Source organism: Gorilla gorilla, chromosome 10, assembly GCF_029281585.2.
Source record: "Gorilla gorilla gorilla isolate KB3781 chromosome 10, NHGRI_mGorGor1-v2.1_pri, whole genome shotgun sequence".
NCBI lineage: Eukaryota > Metazoa > Chordata > Mammalia > Primates > Hominidae > Gorilla > Gorilla gorilla.
The window spans coordinates 73,693,377-73,713,767 of record NC_073234.2 but is presented as its reverse complement, the minus strand read 5'-3'; the positions used below and the strand labels follow the sequence as shown (position 1 = coordinate 73,713,767).

General features: G+C 39.2%; 1 protein-coding gene across 26 annotated transcripts in view; it reads left to right on the top strand.

Moving 5' to 3' along the window:
- PPFIBP1 (PPFIA binding protein 1) overlaps positions 1–20,391 on the top strand; it is a 171,553-nt gene that overhangs the window by 46,908 nt on the left and 104,254 nt on the right. For all 26 annotated transcript variants that reach the window (XM_055357898.1, XM_055357894.1, XM_031000861.2 and 23 more), the window contains exon 2: positions 7,130–7,216. The gene's annotated coding sequence lies outside the window, so the exon portion shown is untranslated. The remainder of the gene's footprint in view (positions 1–7,129; positions 7,217–20,391) is intronic.

Genomic DNA, 20,391 nt, shown 5'->3' with positions numbered 1-20,391 from the left:
TCTGTGATGAAGGGGAAGAAGAAAGTGTTGAAAACCATATTCTTCCTGACTTTTATGTGTGTGTATATTTATGAAAAAGCAGATCCTTTAGTATATCATGAGCGTCCTTCTGTGTCATGAATTATTGGTAACCACTCCTGTAACCTGGTTCTGCTTAATATTCTGATGGATGTACTTCAGTGTACAAACATTGGATTGTTTCCATTTTTTAATTATAAATATTATAACATTCTTGTGAAAAGAGTATATATTTATCGTTGCTCATTTTTCCAGGTTTTTCTTGTAAGTCTAATAAATGTAGAATGAAGGGCCAAAGACTATTATATTTTTAGGGCTTTTGATGAGCATTGTCAATTGCCAATTTACCCACCGAAAAAGCATCTATCAATCTGGTCCGTGGTAAAATGAGAGGGAAAATGGGGGAGGAGATGAACCCACCAATCCATTTTTTTTCCCTCAAACACACATGATGCAGAGATCATGGTTGTAATCTGACAATGAAAATGTGCCTATTCCATGTGGGGCATTTTATGGGAAAGAGTCTCTACTGTTCTTGCTGGGTCAGTAATGACAGAATTCATAATGAGCCAACCCACTTTTCAGACCTATGATGACCTCACTGGGGTATGTTAGTTCCTGCAGTTCTACTGACATGATAAAGTGTTATATACCAGTGGGCTGAAGTCATTGTTTTTATTCAATCACTATACAAATTTCACATTAGTTCAGAATGGCCTTTCACAATGCTTGTGGGATCTCAGTGGTTTGACTTCATATTTTTTGAGTGATATTTGCAGTAACACATTGGTTAGCGATTTAGTGGAAATACTTGATTTTACAGGATTTCTTAGGTATGGGTGCCCGAATTTTGAGAGTGGCGCAGTCATTTCTCTCACATTTTCAAAAAGGATAGAACATATTTCAGGACATTTATAGAATGCTTTTTTCCTCTGAGGACATGATGACTGACTGTAATCTGCAATCTCTGATTTCTACCCTGATGCTTCAAGAAATGTACAAATAATGAGAACATCTACTCTAAAGTTCTTGCCCCCAACTGAATTGAAACCCACTGTTTAAATATATTGTCATGTAATTTTTACACTATAATTCATATTTTTATATAATTTTAATACATTGTTATGTAAATTTTGCACTTCAGTCCATATTATTCTCATATAAAATAAAGTTTTAAAGTATTTGCCACAAAGAAAAATTGGCATATAATTGGTATACCAGGAAGCTGAACCATGTTCTTTCCTTCACTAGGCTGCCAGTACAGTCTCACACAGCATATTACTGTACATATGTTTACTTTTATATAAAACTTTATGGCAGACTTTAATCATTTCAGTCAATTCAGTCAAAATTTTCAAAGAATGACAACTTCTGAATTCCACAATTGCTCAGAATCTTTGAATTAGGATTTTACTGTGGAAAATAAAAATAATTTGGCAGTATTGGCAAAGAAAGCAAGCCATTACTAAACACTTCAAATATGATTGCACAGCAACATGTTAATTTAAAAACATGTGGGCCTGTTTGATGTAATATGTCAATAGATATTGCAAATACTAAAATTTTGCAACCTCGAGGGAAATTGACTACATTGACTTTTATTTTGGCATGGAAAATGGGTTCACTGAGGACTTTGGGACATGGGATTATCAGATTATTCATTGAGCTAGTATTTACAGCACAGTGCTTAGTACTGTGGGAACACAGAAAAAACTGCATACTAAACCCTTTAAAGCATAAGGCATGAATCCCAAGCCCTCATCCATCCTCAGATTTGCAGATATACCATAACATGTAATTTCTTCATCTCTTTAATGTCTGTTCATTTTATTGGCTAAGGGCTATCACTTCCTTGTACCACTTGATCTTCACTTTCATTGCTAGGACTGACCGCTGGCTTTTTTCTAACAATCCCACAAAGAAATAAGTTTGAAGTTTGCTCATAAGAGTTACTAGATAGTCAGAAGACAAAGCTTTCTTGGAATGCAGATGTTTATTGGTTGGCTGGGCTCCATGTAACTAACACAGCCCAAGCTTGTGATTTGAATTTGCTTCTCAGCTAAGTTAGCTCTACTTGTCAAGGACTCTTCATCTACAATTTGAAAATGCCAAGCATCTATTTGAAAGAATCTGTTATTTGAGAAACAATGTCTTATTGAGAAAGCAAAACAGACTTTTGGAATATTTAAACAGTGAACATTAATACATGATTAAATACCCGAATGAATGGGTGGTGGAAATAGTATAACGGGTGTTGGCAATGAGAGAAAAGGAAGACTACACAGGGACATAATATGAAAAGGCTTCATGATTTGGGCAAGATCTAAGAAGCCAAAACCATATTTGAGCCACAAATATGGTTTTGAATGTGTTGCTAGTATAGGTTTTGATGTTGGTAGTAGAGGAGAAAATAGGGTCTTTAACAAAGGGTACAGAATGAGTTTGGCCTCAGAAACAGGAGTAGATATGATATACTGAAGAAAAAGCTGGCCATCCTGGAGGCATGAAGACCAAACATGGAAGGAGATGAGGTTGGAAAAGTTAGAAAGACAAGATGTGGAAGGTCTTTAAAGTCAAACTCAAGGATCTAGACTTTACTCTGCAGACATTGAAAACCAGTTGGAGACTAGCGTGATTAAAAAGAAGGTTAAAGGCCGGCGGGTGCAGTGGCCCATGCCTGTAATCCCAGCATTTTGGGAGGCTGAGGTGGAAGGACTACTTGAAACCAGGAGTTAGAAACCAGCCTGGGTTACAAAGTGAGACCTCATCAGTACAAAAAAATAAAATAATAAACTAGTCAAGCTTGCACACCTGTATTCCTAGCTACTCAGGAGACTGAAGCAAGAGGATTGCTGGAGCCCAGGCTTTCGAGGCTGTAGTGAGTTGTGATTGTACCACTGCACTCCAGCTTGGATGACAAAGTGAGACCCTGTCTCTTAAAAAAAAAAAAAAAAAGCCCGAAACAACAAAAAGGTTAAGACCATCTCTGCACATGACTTGGTGATGAGTAATTTAGTGCTATATTTTCTCTCTATTTATTTGGAATCATATAAACCTATCTTTCAGTACAGAAGGGCACTGAGTCACATTTAGGTGACATATTTCCTCCCAAAATCCCAGAGAACTTCAGGAAGTGGTGGGGGTGATTCAGCAAGGGGACATCTTCCTGACCATGTGATGGTTGTGGCTGGATAGAGCTCTTTTTGCCAGGCTATGAGAACAATCTTTCCGTAAAGTCTGTTGATGCTTACTCAACGTTTTCTCAGATGGAAACTTGGTGGGGGGTAAGACTAGATGGGAACAAACTTGGAAGATTTAGAGTCTCTCTGCTAAGTCTTCCTCCTGAAGCCTTTCTGAAGGGCCTGAACTTCCTGGAGAGGCCTTACTTACCAAGGAAAAGATAGATATTGGTCAGTTAGCTTGATTCTTTGTTTACTTATGCTAAAAAATAAAGAATGATAGGCTTTTATATTCCCAGTACCCCAAGATTAGCTCTAATCTTAGATGGGGCTTAAAAGTCCATGGAAGTCCATGTATAGTCTTATTTTAGGTATCTTAACCTAAATTATGCAGAGGTATATTTTACTGGATTGACCTAACATAACTAACAGACCTTTTGAGATTTTATTTTGTATAATTTATAAAATGGAAAGTATTATCAACGTAGCATAAAGATTAAGAAATGAGCTCTGGAGCTGGACTGCCTGGGTTCTGGTTGCTCCACTACTTAACCTTGGACAAGTTATTTAACCCCTCTGCCTTGATTATCTCATTTAGAAGGTGGAAATAATTTACTTCTTTCCTAGGATATTTGTCAGAATTAAATGAACAAATTTGTTGTTTATTTACTAAGAGCAAAGCTCTTAAAATATTCCCTGGTATATAAGTTCCCAACGAATATCACAATTAGTGTATCATAAATGAAAAAATTAAAGCAGTTAAAGGTTAAGTGACTTAGGTAATTATCCAGCAACATGACTACACCAGGATTAGCATTTCTTATTTTAAGACAGTCTACTGAAGTAGCAGGTTTTTTAGATCAGATGTCAGCAAATCTTTTCTTAAAAGGCCAGATATAAACATTTTATACTTGTGGATCTTATGGTCTCTGTTGCTACTACTCAACTTTGTCATTGTGTCTTGGAAAAATCAACCACAGACAAAATGTAAATGTGTGGGTGTGGCTGTGTTCCAATAAAATTTTATTTACAAAAACAGGTGGCAGACCCACATTTGGCCTTCTTACAGACCCTTGCTTTAGACACCTTAAGTCATATCTGAAAGGAGTCTATAGATTCCATTTCGTTTTGAAGGCTGAAATATGGCATTATGTATTATAATAAACAGAAACTTTGATTTTTAATGATTGTTTAACATGTTAGTCTCATGATGGTCATACTTTAGGATAGCAAAGGGATTTAGAAAATAAGCAATAGTAACAAATGTGTTTTTTATCTCAAAGAGATCCATAGAAATCACTTATTTAACAGTTGGAGAATTATCTTGGAATTTGAGACCTGAGGTTGTGGGCAGGATGTTAAGAGTTTGTTTGATTAAATGGACCCAAATATAGACTGGTTTCTTTTTTGCTTCTCTATATATGGGATAGGTTTGTGAGTCAAATAAAAAGCTATTTGTATTTATGCTTGTCATTTCACTAAGGGTTTTTCTTCTGGGAATGCTGTTTGCATGGGTTTGGATTTTTTTATGGCTTACTTTTCAGTTCGATAATGTGTTCTTGTTTTCAAATTAAACTTGTCATTGAGATTTTTTGCGAGTGGCTATGTTGGTTAGTTAGTATTTATAGCTTAAGTCTGTTTCTGAGGAAATGACTAAAGTCTCTTTTCATTTGATCAAAACTGTAGAACAAAGAACATCTTTGACTTACTTAAACAAGTCCTATGATGAAAACTCAAAAAATATAATGGTTCATGTTTATAAATGTTTTTGTGTATTCAGTCCTGGTTAGGCCAAATAATCAGAGCTCTGTGCTGAGGGAGGGATTGAATATACTCAGTGCCTGTTAGTTAATGTGAATTTCTCTGGAGCATTCAGGCAATGCTTATTTTCTCATAATCCTCCTCCCATCTCCGCCCCATCCCCCACCGCTTTTTTTTCATTTAACATATTGTTTTGAATTGGATTTTATAGAACATAGGTTTTTATCTTCTTCTTCTTTTTAAACTATTCTACTAATTTTCTCCTTTCTTATTCCTAGCCAAGAGCTCTGATCCAGGTGAAGCGTGTAAACCTTGCACATGGAATTCCCAGCAAAGAGGCTGGTGGGGATCGGGACAGGGCCTAGGAAGTGACTGACTTGCAGAAACCCACCATGTCTTGTTCTCTGCTGGAGACCTTTGCTTATCCATCTTGTGAACATCTGCAGCCTCCCCCTGCAGCCTAATCTTGCCCTCTTACTGTTGACTCAGTCCTCATGGAAGTGTAGGTGCCCTTCCTTCTGCTCATTACGTTCCAGAGCAGGAGATGTGGGGGCTAAGTAGGGAAGAAGAGAAGGCCCAGCTCCTGTCTGCTCAGACCCGGGCTGACCTCTGCCCTGGGGCTCAGGCTGGGACTTGTATTTTACCATAAAGGCCCTATGACAGGTGGCGGTTGGATTTTGGTGTTAGATCAGCTGTGTTGTGGACTGACTGGGATTTTCTGCACTAGATTTTAATATAATTATTCTTTGGTAACATTGATTGTTTCAGCTCTTCATAAGAAACTCAAGGCACCACTTCTCCAACTAAATCTTGGGTGTAAGTGTCTAAGTATGAAACAGATGAAAGTGAAATCGCTGTGCCCATGGCTGCACATCCACTCACTTCTGCCTGTGCTCTCAGAAGCACCTTAGGGTGGGATTCCTAGGAGCTCACTTTGAAAACTGCTTATTAACATGACTGTTTACTTTCAGAGCGCACCCTAGCCTTAAAATTGAGCTTGCCTGTTTACATATAATAAGTTGCTTAAAATTTGCTGGGATTGGTGTGTATATATGGGCCATATATGAAGCCAGTGGTAGGAGAAAGCAGAATGGACAGATACTTACCTGATGTGATTTGATGGGGTGTTGAGAAATTCCACGATGAAAATCCACAACCCCATTCATTCCTGAAATGCCATAGCCAGTAATGCATTTTATTTCACTGTTAAGCACCTGCCTTTTCTGAAGCTTTTTTTTTTTTTTTTGATAAAAAATGTCCTCATGAAGGATATCCATTAAGTTGTTGCAACCTTGGAGCTGATCCTTTTGCTTCCCTACTTGATTAAACATCTGGGGTTAATGAATCCTCACAAGGACAGATAGAAGGAAGGAAACAGCCACATCCATACGTCATAATTTTGTCTAGAACTGGCCCTGACTCTTTATGCATTTGTAAAACATGTATGGGAATATCTCTGGTATTTAACTTGGAGACACCTTGCTTTCTCCTTTGGATGCAGATAGTTCTGAAGTATTTGAAGAGAGGGCATCTCAAAAGGAACGTTCACTGTTCTTAAATATTCTTTTAGTACCAAAATATATTTTATTACTGTATCATGGTGAGGATATATGTTCCTGTATATACTAATGGGGATTTTCCCCTAAGTATGAGTTATTCAAGAGATAAGAGAATCAGAAACGCAAGTCTGAAAAATAGTGTATGTATTTCTACATATTTTATACGACTTGTTCCTGTTGGACAACAAAATAATAAATTGTGGACATTTCCCATTTTTTTTTACCTTAACGACAAAATATTGCAAAACCGTGGTTCATTCATTTACTCAACAAACATTCATAGAGTACCTACCATGTGCTACTACTACTTTGTGCTATAAAAATTAATGATGGTGGCTTCAGCAGAAAAATTAGTCATCAGGGAATATTTGAGGTTGTCCAGTAACTGAGGAAGGAAGGGAGAGAAGGGTGGCGTGCTGGACGGGGAAGAAGGAAGAAGGAGGATAGGAGAGAAAGGATGGATGGAAGGAAGTCCTTAACACGTTTTGTTGTTTTTAATTACACTCATGTTATCTAGTTTAATATTCTTTATATAATCAGCCATTTGCCACTTTTATTTTTTCTGATGTGCTATAATTTTAACTTGTCGTTTTTGTATTTGTTTCTTTTCAGTATAAAAGAACGTGTGGATACTTTGCTAAGTACATCCAAGATTTGAAGAACTGAAATAAATCAGCATTAAACCTGCTTTTTAAAAATGTAAGTGAACTCACTTCTGGCCATGGTTCATTTCAGACTCTCTAAAGCCTGCAATTTCCTCTCGGTGTGTGTGAATTTTTTTCCAGGAGTAAAGTTACTTGACTCTAGTGAGTCTACTCATTAAGTCTAGGAGTGTTTATATCCACTCCCCGTTTTAAAACCTGTAAATTCTAAGAGTAGTATGAATAACATAGGTGGCTGTAGGATTTAGACGCAGTGTGGCAGGCAGTGAGCAAATCTTCATTTGGCACTGAGAAGGAAAACACAGACATGGTAGAACATAAAATAAAAAGCACAGCCCTCTTCTCAAGTCGTTCATCACTCTTCACCTCACAGACCATTTCACTACCTTATCTACACCAGCGAGAATTGCTAGTTGACCCACTAATGGCCCAGTAGGCTTAGAATATGAGGTGTTAGCTGCCCACAAGCATATTTACCCACTTCCTCCCTATTTCTCTTGCTCAGTAATAATAACTACTATTTATTGAGCTTCTACCAAGTGACAAGCATTTGATTAATTCGATTCCATATTCATTCTACAAATAGTGTTTCTGAATGCTTGCCGTGTACCAGGCATGGCCCTGACACTACTTATTACCTTATCTTCAAGGCACCCTTGCAGGGTAACAGTTAACACTTCAGTGATCTGGATGAGGATACGAGAGAGGTAAGGAGCGTGCTGACAGTCACCTAGCCAGTGAGTGTGAACTGTCTCACTTTCTCTGATTTGCCATATCCTAAAGCGTGCTTAGATGCTTTTCCTGGCATGGATGTCAATAAGAGATTGGAACCTTCTGGATCGTATTCATAATAGGACTGTGATTCTCACCCTTTAAAACCTTGGCTGGAGTCACAGAAAGGAAGGAAGTTAGAGAAACATCCTGTCACACAGCTTTGGTACCTGTGTGGGGAGCTAAGAGATCTGATGTCCAGTTCCAGTCCTTTCAGGAATTTCCTCTGTGTTCATGAGCTATCTAAGGTCCATGGGAAACAGTTGATCTTATGCAAACCAAAGGGCACGGACCAGATGCTTTCAAGGGTCTGTCTCAGTCAGCTCTTTGCTGAAGGACCTTATGCGTAGAGGAAAGTGCACACATCATTAAGTGGATAGCTTGAGGGAATAAATGTCACAAAGTGGACACACCTCTTCAATCAGCCCCTTGATGAGTAGAAAATTACCAGCACCTCAGAGCCTTCCTCCCCTCATGCTCCAGGAGCAACCGGTATCCTGCCTTGTGATGCCTTTGTTTAGTTTGTCTTTATGAATAGAATCATACAGTGAATATTCTTTTGTGTCTAGCTTGTTTTGCTTATTATGTTTGTGAAATCTACAATATTATGTACAATATTTTTTGCATTCTCTTTGCTCTAATGCTATTCAATTGTATACCTATTTTACAGTTGCTGGACATTTAGATAGTCTCTTGTTTGGGTGTATTACTAATAGTGCTCCTATGAATGTGTTGTGCATATCTTTTGGTGATGATTCTATTTTGTTTGTTCAGGGACTAAAGTCATTTTGATTCGTGGCACTTTGGAATGATGTTGAACTTTAGGTAGCCAAGTGATTTGTCTGCTTCAATGTGATGTTCCAAGCTGCTTACTCAACAGGAACAGATGAAGATGTTTTTGTAGATTACTCTTGTGGGGTGTGGCCAGGTGGAAGCCCTCTCTGATATGTGAGTGATGTGGTGGGGCTTATTGTCCTGGCAGAGAAGGGTTTTGATTGCATGGTACAGGAAGGGACTATGTAGGGGAAGAGGAAATAGATCCAGAAAAGAGATGTGTCTGGATTCCCATAGAAACTGTCAGGATATCTTACCAATCAGATCAAGAACCTGGAAAAGTAAGAGCCCCAGGGAAGACTCAGCTTGTGAGACCCGATGTGTCTAGGGAGACGAATAGAGAAAGAAAAATTGAGGCAGGCCTGAGCTCAGAAGGAGCTCTCAAAGAATTTTCTGAACAAATTCATTAAGCCTAACTTGTTTTAAGGAAGCTTTGAAAAACCAGTCCCTAAAGGTATGAATCTTGAGCCCAGAATGAACTTAAAAGTATAGAACTAGGAAAAAATGTATTTTCCCAAACAAATATGGGATGTGAGCGTGTGGGCTTTGCCTTAAGACCTTTCTGCATTCAGATCACAATTCCACCACTTTGTCTCGTGACCTTTCTGGATCAGCTTCCACATCTGTAAAATGGGGATGGTAAAATCTCCACCTCTAAGATGCCCCCAAAATTTGCTGTAACAATTGACTACAATAGTGTTAGTATTATGCTTCAGGGCACATAGACCTAGCACTAAAAATGATAGTCATTTTATTTCTCATTCTTGTTACTAAGATTACCCATTTGTATCTGATACTTTATGAGCGTTTTCAGTTCACTTTTTAAAAATATGAGACTTCGGTTTTTAATTTAAGTGTGGTGAATACTAACAAAAAAGATTTTTCTACTTGCCTCACCTTAGACTGAAACTCAGAGGAAGGATGCAAGGAAACATTTGTCCATGTGTCCTTGACATGTCCCTCCCCAGGGTGAGTCAGTGAAGACACTCTTGGTTGTCTGAACTGGTTTACTTGTTCAAAAAGAGACCAGTGGAGCTGAGATTTGTGGGAAACTAGGGTCATTTTGCACAAAGGAAATTTGTACTTTTATACATTATACTCTTTTTTTTTTTTCTTTTAAGAGACAGGGTCTCGGTTTGTTGCCCAGGCTGGAGTACGGTGATGTGATCCTTGCTCACTGGGCTCAAGTGATCCTCCCACGTCAGTCTCCTGAGTAACTGGGACTACAGGCGTGTGCCATCATGCCCGGCTAGTTTTTAAATTTTTTGTAGAGACAGAGTCTTGTTTTATTGCCAAGGCTGGTCTTGAACTTCTGGCTTCAAGTGATCTTCCCACCTTGGCCTCCCACAGTGCTGAGATTATAAGCATGAGCCACTGCTCCCAGCTGTACTTTCAGTCTTAGGTGTTCTAGCAAGTGGCACGTATATGAAATTTCGTTTGCCTAAGAGTGCAAGCAACACCCTAGTCTCTCCTCTGTGCCAGTGGTCCTTGAGTTCATGGATGATAGTGGTGAATGCTGTCTGGTTATACCACTTTTGAGGCTGAATGGACCCAGGTACAAGAATGAGGTGGGAGCCACTTGTCCAGCTTCATCTCTGTCTTCTCTTCATTAGGCCAAGGAAGGCTGTGGGACTGTATGGTTAGCTATTCACTCAGGCTTGCCTGTATCATCACTCCACCCTGTAGTGTAGTGGTTTGTAAGTAGGCAATTTGTAGCCACTGAGATAATGTCATCCCCAAAGAAAAGCATCTACTGTGGATTTGTCCTTTGTGCCCTTTTCTCTGTACCCTTTTTGCAGTCTTTGAAATCACTTTCATTATTATGTGGGGATTGGGGTTTTCTATCTCCTGATTGTCTTTTGTGAACTAAATCTTATTTTATGCAATTTGTACTAAAAATTATAAAAATACTGCTTGGGGATGGCAGTCTTATTTGGGATTGTGTCACATGTTGTTTGTTTTGTGCTTAATTGGTTCATGATAACTTGGACAATATATAAATGATCTTGGTTTCATCATGTAACTCACAAAATGTTTTCTTTTCCATTTTTTTTTCTTTAGTGCTTTCTCCTTTTCCTACCAAATGTCTAGGCTCACTTTTACCATCAGATAGAGATTTAGTTGGGCTTTTAGAACTCTCTCTTCAAGCAGATGCTTTGCATGTGTGTGTATGTGTGTGTGTGTGTGTGTGTGTGTGTGTGTGTATGGAGTTTGTGGGCTGTTAGAAGCCATTTGCTCATCTTGTCAAAGCCATAGCAGTCTTTTCATTCTCAGTTGCTTTGCTTTCTCCTCACCTCTTAGGAAATTGGCAGCAAATGACTTTGATTTTTTTTTTCCTCTATGAGACAGATATGCTAGTGTGTAACTGTAGACAGAGGAAGAGTTTGCACATTTAGCAAATGATCAAATAAGTGGTGTGTATGTGTGTGTGTGCATACATGCTGGCTGTATAAGTGAGCAAGTGGTGTTTTTTTCTCTGAAGTCTCCATGCATTTATACATTTAATTAGGAGGCTCAAGTATCTGTGATGACTTTTAAATATATAGCCTCAACAGTTTTTTAAGAAGAGGGGAGAGCGTCCAAGACATTTTTTACACCTATTTAGTGGATGTGTGGTTTAATGTTATGGTATTTTGGGGAAACCTGGGTTCTGACTCCATCGTTTCAGTGAGCCATGGTTTCCCATTGCTTCAGGAGTAGAGAAATGGGGGAAGGCATTTCAATAGTTCTTAAATCTATTATTTAGCAGTAGCTCAAGGCTGTATGCATCGTAATCAAAGAAATGAGATTGGGTTCCCTGGGTGTGGTCTGCATTCCTTCTGTACTGTAGCGCTGTTCTAGTCTCCTGGTCAAATCACAGCCCAGAGCTGCTTCAGCCAAGAGGAGACTTAAATTAGGGATGTGCAATTTACAGCCATTGTAGCAGGATCCACTTAGTCCCTAGGCAGAAGATAACATGTGCTATCACTGTAGAAATTATAGCAGCTTTCCGATTGAAATAGCCCTGAGAGTTTCTTGTGACTATTACCTTGAGCTGAGGTGTAATCCCTTACCAGTGGTGTAATCCTAACTACAATACAACAGTTAATTGTTTTCTGTGTTCTTATTTGTGATTCAGAACACAAATTGTTATTTTTCCATCAGCTTTTCTTGCTTGTTGTTTGTTTTTTACCTAATTCCTTTCCTGTTGTAGTAGTTGTTATATGCTTGGCTTGACATAGTTAGGCTATTTGGTACTGTGATATTAAGATATTTTTGAGGAAAAGGTCATCAGCTGTCTTTCTGGGCTATTCTGGGCATTTTGTACTCTATTTTGGATGTAACTTTTCTTGCTCTTGATTTCTGATTAGCTGTTCTTCCTCCTTGCTTTGGCCTCTCAACTTGCTTGGAAGCTTTTCAACAAATCTGCACTTGGATGATGGCTTTGTTCAACAAATAAACATTATCTCAACCTTGGGGAAGAGTTAAGAAGACACAGGATGGAACACTGTTAGATGCTTCTGGTTCTAAGCATGGAATTCCTGGAACAGGGAAGCTAGCTTCCAATACATGGAAGTCCGGAAGTTGTTTTCCTGCTCGAGGAGGTCACATTTCTACCAAGAGAAATGTGAATTCTAAGGCATTTTCAAAAGTTTTGGATGATTTGGTGAGATTTAAATTGTCTTATTTTTGATAAATTTTTAGAAATTAAAGAATGCATTATTTGCTTAGAAGAGTGGGATTTTTGGTTCTTCATGGTCTATATTGGTCCTTCCTGAGGTTGCACAGATGCCTTTGAACAAGATTGGGCCTGCTGTGTGGTTGGGATAGTTGAAAGCCAAGTATCAAGCAGGAAATAAGAGTAGCAGATCTTAAAGTATTAGACTTCTTATAAGGGAAAACAGCAACACCCAAGAAAAATCCATTTACATTTACCCACAGTCCTTCTGGCCTGTGGACCTCTTTTCTCCTCTTGTTAGCCAGCAGAACAGCAATCTCTTCTTTGCAAGACTGTGAGTAATTCAAGGGGGACAGAAAAGGACAGAAAACACCAAGTACCTCTATCCAGAGGGTGACTTTTGTTTCCTCACTTTGTGGCCCCACTGAATTCACAGAAGGTAAAGCTGAAAGAACTCAGGGTATATGGCTGGTTTTTTGCACTCTTTACTTGATAAAATCAGTTGATTCTTGTTTTTTGTGGTAGTTGTGCTCTGAAGTGATTGTGAACACTGAATGACCAAATACTTTTCCTAGGGGAAATGCAGAGGGAGGGTCCTGCGAGCCTTTGACCACAGTGTTTTTGCCAAGTGATCAATACACAACCTTGTTTTATGTGTGTTTCTGTTTAGATACCATTTTCACGTATGTTGTTGAATCATTAACACTGACGCACACCCAACAGATTTGTAACTCAGGCCTGAAGGAAGCTGACCTCACACACTGGTTTTGTCTTTGAGGCATGGCCTCATTACCTCAGGAACACCAGGCAGCGCTTCCACACTGTGCTTGGAGCCATTTTAAACAGCACAAGGGTTGATCGACAAGTACAAACGTGTGAAAAATGTGGCACAGAATAGACCATGAAAAGGACACTTTATGGCAGGAGGGCTGAACTGATGCAGGAAAGTGGAGCATCGTCTTGTTCAACCTGGGCTGGGAACTCCACCATGGTGACTGAGAATTCTCGCTCCTTTGCATGTGTCTGTGAATGAGTGTGAAGGTACTAATGTGGGGGTTGCAAACAAATTTTAGCAAGTGGGCCAATTCACATGTGTCAACTGTATAATAGAAGCAAAATAATCCCAATTATTGTGGCCGAAAACTTTCCCAGTCCCACTGTGTGGTTCATGTAGAAAACCAATAATTTAAGGTAAAAATGAACTGTAAGCTGGTATAGCCAGACCAATGTTTTTAAATAGGCTCTTGTGAGATGAAGACAGGCAAGGAAAATGTGCCCAAGAAATTATCATTTGTTGTTGAACAAATGATAATTAGCCCTGCTGCCAGGCTTTGAACATTTAGAGAATGGGAACAACATCACGTATCCCCATGTCCTTGGCATGAAAGGTAGTAATGGCCAGCACCTAGGGGCACTTCAGCAAGTGAATGAATCCTAAATAAATGAATGAAAGAGCAGGGGGAATTCTTAGCGATGCCTGATGGCCCACTGTAGGGCATCTTAGGAATCTCATGCATCATTTTAGCCTAGATATATCATTTCCTGCCCACTGTGTTCCTTAAATTAACTTGCATAAATGTGTATCAATGAGCAGAAACAGTAGTGTCTGACTGTGAAAGGTAATCATGTGACACAGAGGTTGTGTATCATGCTCATTTTCGTGCACAGCCCCTGGCACGTTAATGTTCATTAAATGGATTTGAATGAATGAATGAATTTAGACATCTAGAATATTTAGAAATGCAATGGCTTTAAAAAATCTTTTAAAATTTAAAACAGAGGTGACTTTGTAAGTCACTTTGTACTGTAAGTCTGTACTCAGAGAAGTAGAAAGATGTGGATATTCTTTTGTTAACCAGCTTTGTCTATTGTATAAAATTGAGCTTTTCCACTCAGGAAACATCTACGCTGCGCTGTGTCTCCCTGCACCCCCCTCATATAAATATCCAGGGACAAGAGTTAATTAAAGTAGAAGCTAGTTAGGTTTTCTGAAAGGAAATGACATTCAATTTCAGATATTATCTGTTTAAATTATTTCCTGCAGATTAACTGTTCATTTTACGAATTATTTATCATGGAGCTACTGTGTACAAGAAACTGGGCCAGGGGCTTTGGAGCATGCAAAGATAAGCAGAACATAGGGTCTTTTGTCTAGTGGGAGGGAAAGACATAAGTGCACATTTTTGTAAGTCTGGATAAAATGTACACTAACTACAGGTAAAAGTGAAGTGCTGTGGTGGCACAAGGCAGAGTGAGGTTAATTCCAACCTGCTCTGTTCTGCGGAGGAGCTTCAATATAACCTGGGTCTTGAATGCCCATTTGGGAGTGGGTGGGCAGCAGGGTAGACTGGAGAAGTAGCACATTAGGGCAGTTCCAAGAAGAGGTGGCAAAAGCATTGGAGCACGAAGGTACAAGGAACAAGTAACATAAAGGTTCTGGAGTGTGAGGGGCAGTGGGGGAGTATTGTGAAATAAGACTAGAAAATTGCCTCAGGATCCGATTATAGAGAGATTCAATGGTAGTTTGCTTGGACTTTATTCTGTAGTCATTAGGAACAATAGCAGATTTTAAAATAGAGGAATCGTGTGACAGCAACTAGCAGCAGCTAAAATTTGTAAGCACTTGTTATGTGCCAGGTACTAATTCTTACCACAGCCCTTTGAGGCTAATACTGTTAGTATTGCAGTTTGTAGATGAGGAAACAGCACAGAGAAGTTAAGTAACTTCCCCAGGATCCACAGCAAATAAGTGGTGGACTGGGAATTGAAGCCAGGAAGTCAAACTTAAGAACCTGGGTTTTTAACCTGGGATGGAAGAATAGGATTCGGAGAGTCTTTGAACTTTTTAAATTATTTGCCAAGTGGTCAGTATATATGAATATGTGCATTAGTTTAAGGGAGGATCTATGGCTTTAATCATGTAAGAGATACATGCTTAAAAATGTTAATAAAGACTATATAGGGCAGGCATGGCAGCTCAGGCCTGTAATCCCAGCACTTTGGGAGGCCAAGGTGGGCAGATCACTTGAGGCCAGGAATTCAAGACCAGTCTGGCCAACATGGTGAAACCCTGTCTCTGCTAAAAAAATATTAGAGTTAGCCTGTGTGGTTGTGTACGCCTATAGTCCCAGCTACTTGGGACACTGAGGCATGAGAATCACTTGAACCCAGGAGGCAGAGGTTGCAGTGAGCAGAGATCATGCCACTGCACCCCAGCCTGGGCGACACAGTGAGACTCTGTCTGAAGAAAAAAAAAAAAAAGCCTATAAGAGCACCCTCTTTCACTCTCAGAAGTCCCCCAGAATGCACAATACATTATATAGTGACTATGCCTGTTCTTCTTGTTAGGTAGGAAGAAGCAGAACAATCTGTCACGGCTCAAAATAAAAGAAAATGTGCAAACAATTTGAAGAAATTATTAGTATTGTAAGTGTCAGGTTGTTCTTGATTTGTGAGAAACAAAAAATTTAAAAGATGGTATTTTGAAGGTAGACATCAGATATTCAGGCTTTGAAACTTGCAAAAATTTCAAACGGCAGAGGACCTATCTCCCCATTCGGCAAAAATTATTCTTTTTAATCTCAGCAAAAGATAGATAAACTCCTGAAATCTTACATGTTCTGGAAAAATACCTAGATGCTAGTCTGCTTTCAACTGAGCCAATTTGCCTTTTTACAGTTAGGACTTGAAGGATGAATATTTACCAATCTATGAGACTGAAAATTCTTTGCAGCCAGCTGTGAACCCAAAGGCAGGTGCCAGAATGAATGAAGGAATCCAGATTAAAGAATTGTCCAGTTTACATCACTTGAGAAGTCAAATTAATATCTAAGTTTTATTTAGAGTAAATGTTTTAATGTTTTAAATATATATAATCTCATAAGATATTACTGTTGGCCAGGCGCAGTGGCTCACACCTGTAATCCCAGCACTTTGGGAGGCCGAGGCGGGCGGATCACGAGGTCAGGAGATCGAGACCATCCTGGCTAACATGGTGAAACCCCGTCTCTACTAAAAATACAAAAAAAATTAGCTGGGCGTGGTGGCGGGCGCCTGTAGCCCCAGCTACTCGGGAGGCTGAGGCAGGAGAATGGCTTGAACCCGGGAGGTGGAGCTTGCAGTGAGCCAAGATCGCACCACTGTACTCCAGCCTCGGGGACAGAGCGAGACTCCGTCTCAAGAAAAAAAAAAAAAAAAAAAAAGATATTACTGTCATACAAGTGTAACAGATGTAATACTTTAATAGAGATCTATACTACTTATTTACTAGAGCTTTTCTTTATATTTTCCCAATCTTTGTTTTCTCTCTGTCTTTTTTTTCCTGGACTATTTGAAAGTAAGTTGCAGATATCATGACACTTCTACCCTTAAATATTTCAGCCTAAATTTCCTAAGAACCTAGTCCACATTCAAAACCAAAATATCCTTTACTATGGTTTTTTGTTTTGCTTTTGGTTTTGATCAAAGAGTCCCTCAAAAATCACAAATAGCAATTGGTTGTCATGTTTCTTTCATCTCTTTTATGAACTCTCTTGTCTCCCTGTCTTTTTTTGTGTTTCCTTATTTTGTGTTTCATGATGTTAACATGTTTTAAAAGTCAAAGACAGTTGTCTGGTAAAATATCGTATAGTCTAGATTCATCTAACTGTTGGTGTCCTCATAATTAGATTCAAATTAAACATTGCTAGCAAGTGTACATTGCTTCTCTTCAGAAGGTGCATGATATTAGCTAGGCTAAGTTTAATCACTTGGCTAAGTTGGTGTTGACCAGACCTTTCCATTGTAAAGGTGCCTAATCCTCTTGATAACTAAGAAGGCACCTGTGGGGTAATCTTAGAGAGCATGTGCATGTTTTTTTCCCTGACAGTGATTCACCCAATGGTTTTAGCATCTATTTTTGATCCTTATATGAATCAATTATTAAGTTGCTGGCTGCAATATGGTACTAACTTGATTTCTAAAGTCATTTTACTGAAGAAAAATTCTCCTTTCCATCCCATGTCCTGCTTGGGGAAAATCTTGGCCCAAAAGACCCATGACAGAAGGATCGATGACAGTGAAATTTGAAAACAACTATCCAAACACACATTAACTATGAAGATGTTTGAAGGGTTTTCTTTTCCTTTCTGAGTGGGTATGCAGGAAACCTGTACCCTAGGGTGAGAGCTCTTTATTTTAAAGATTTGTACTTAAAGTAATCTTTATTGATGCAGGTGAGGAAAAACTAAATAAATTGCTATTTTGATTTTCTTTTGGACTGAGAGAATTCAGTAGCAATGAGATGAATTTTCTTTCAGTGCCACAATCTGAAAAGCTATGATGTTTACCATACCATTTGAAAATGTCTTAGAAGTAGTTCCTTATAAAGCATATTATATTAAAATCAAATGGGCATTAAAACCATGGAATTCCTTTGAAAGGTGGAATAAAGCGGAAATTGTTTTGTCTTGGTACTTCTTGATCTAGACTAATAATCCTTTGGGGGAATTTATCCTGAGGCTTTTTACCAATTGTGCTCATGACTGGCTCCCTCAGTGAGTGTTATCTGATGAAGGTCTTATTTCACTTCTGAAAGCACAGCGTTGTTCTATTTGTTTGAGGTATTACTAGGTAGCAGGAAAAGATTGACTCCAGGTAATGCAATATAAAACCCGCCCGTCCATCTTGAAATTGGAGGTTGTCCTGCATGCTATATAAGTTCTCCCACTTGCAATATATAATGAGGAGACATATTTTTGAAGCAATTAACTGTTCCTTCAAAATTGTTCTTTATTGTTGGTGTAAGGACTTTAGCACTCTCTAAGAGGAAATCGTCTATAACTTGCTTCATTTTTCTTTTGTTTTGTAAGAGGATTTTAGACTCTATTCTTGTGGCCAGTTAGACTTGGATCCGTGCATCCTCTTGAGCTGTGAATTTTCTGGTCTCAAAGTCCCAGGCTCAAGCGATCCTTGCGCCTCAGCCTTCCAAAGTGCTGAGGTTATAGGCATGAGCCACCGCACCTGGCCGATAATGTATTTGACACTATAATTAAGAGATACTGAGATATTTCCTATTTTAAAATACTTCGTCCTGCTTTCTAATATATAGCATGACACCCAACCTCAGAGGGTATGGAAAGCTTACTTTACTGTAAAGGCTTGCAAAGTACATTGCTTATATTTTAGGGACAGGTTCATACCTGCCAAGCAGGTTTATGAAACACTGATGAATAAACACAAATATGTCAGAAATCTTACTAAAGAACAGTGCATCTTATTCAGTGTAGACAGTCTTCTAAAGTATTTTGGTTGAGTTCGTCCTAGAGCTTAATTACTAGAGTAAGAATTAAAATAATAAAACTGGTTGCAAGTCTTTCGAGAGTAAGATATGTCATCTTTCTTTCAGGCCTATCATAGTGTCTAGTCTAAAGCAGCAGTAAGGCTCCTTGCATATTTGTTGAATTAAATTTTCAATTTAGTTTCTGAATTCCTTGGTCCTAATAGATTTCTCAGTTGATAGGTTGCCATCTCACTTGACGTCTACTTGATGGCCATGTTCTCTTCTTGTCTGCCTCCCTTTTCACTCCTATTCTTGACCCTACTGACCAGTCTCTTTTGACTTAAAGAATAGCAACTCTTTAAGCTGTTGTATTTCACTTTTTTAAAATTATATAGACAGGATACATTAAAAACATTTAAAGAATTACATACAGTCGGAGAGATAGATTACTTTGTACTAAATGCTGTGTTAGGATTTTGTTTTTTTTGTTTTTTTGAGATGGAGTCTCGCCCCATTGCCCAGGCTGGAGTGCAGTGGTGCCATCTCTGCTCACTGCACCCTCTGCCTCCTGGGTCCAAATGATCCTCCGGCCTCAGCCTCCCGAGTAGCTGGGATTACAGGCCCCTGCCACCATACCTGGCTAATTTTTGTATTTTTAGTACAGACAGGGTTTTACCATGTTGCCCAGGCTGGTCTCAAACTCCTGACCTCAAGTGATCTACCCACCTCGGCCTCCCAAAGTGCTGAGATTACAGGCGTGAGCCACCACGTGCAGCCCACTCTGTTAGGATTTGCAATATAAAGGAACTAAGACCTGGTGGTTGCCTTTAGATCTCACAGTCTACAGGTAAAATAGATCTATAAAGAGGGCTGAAAAGTACAAGTCATGGCAAGAAGGTGGCAGAGCAGGGACTAGGGGACAGCTAAAGGAGGGTCATGATGCTTTTGCCTGAGGGATCAATATTGCCCAATAGTAACCCTAGAGCAAGTTCTTTAAGGATGAGTTTCCCAGGCAGTCAGGAAATGGAGAGGGAAATCCCTATGGTTTTGTGCGTTGGCCCCGGTGAGAAGCAAGTGTGTCCCCTTCGGGAACTTGACGAGTATAGATTTTAAAAAATATCTGGGAGAAGAGAAAGGCAAGGCATGGCAGATGTTACTAGATGTGGTAGACATGCCAAGTTTGGGTAGGAGGTATATGGGTTGGATCTAGAGGGAAGTGGTTAGAAGTTGGGGAACAGGAAGCCTTTTACAACCAACCTCCCCTTGCTGAATGGATTATTACTTCATTAGAACTCAATGTTTACCCACTACAGAATATTATCACTCATAGTCTTTATAGTCATATGTTTGCCTGATTTTATCTCTTAAATAAGGCAATTGAGCCTAAAGATCGAGACTTTTTTTTTTTGACAAGCTAGAAAGGTATCTGACACTCCTATTTGCTAAATATTTGTAGAAGGAAGGAAGAAGAGAGGAAGGAGAGGGATAAGGGAATTGAAATTGAGGAAAGGAAGGAATTTGAAACTGAAGAGTCATATGCTTTGCCACATAAACTCTGAAGGTCACACAGGATGGTAGTGCCAGCAGAAGAAGGAGGACGTTGAGTGAAACTGTGATTGAATAAGGAGGATGGTAGAGACGCTGGGGAGGTGAGAGTCAGGACAAGAAGGCTGAGGGCACCTTCCTCAAA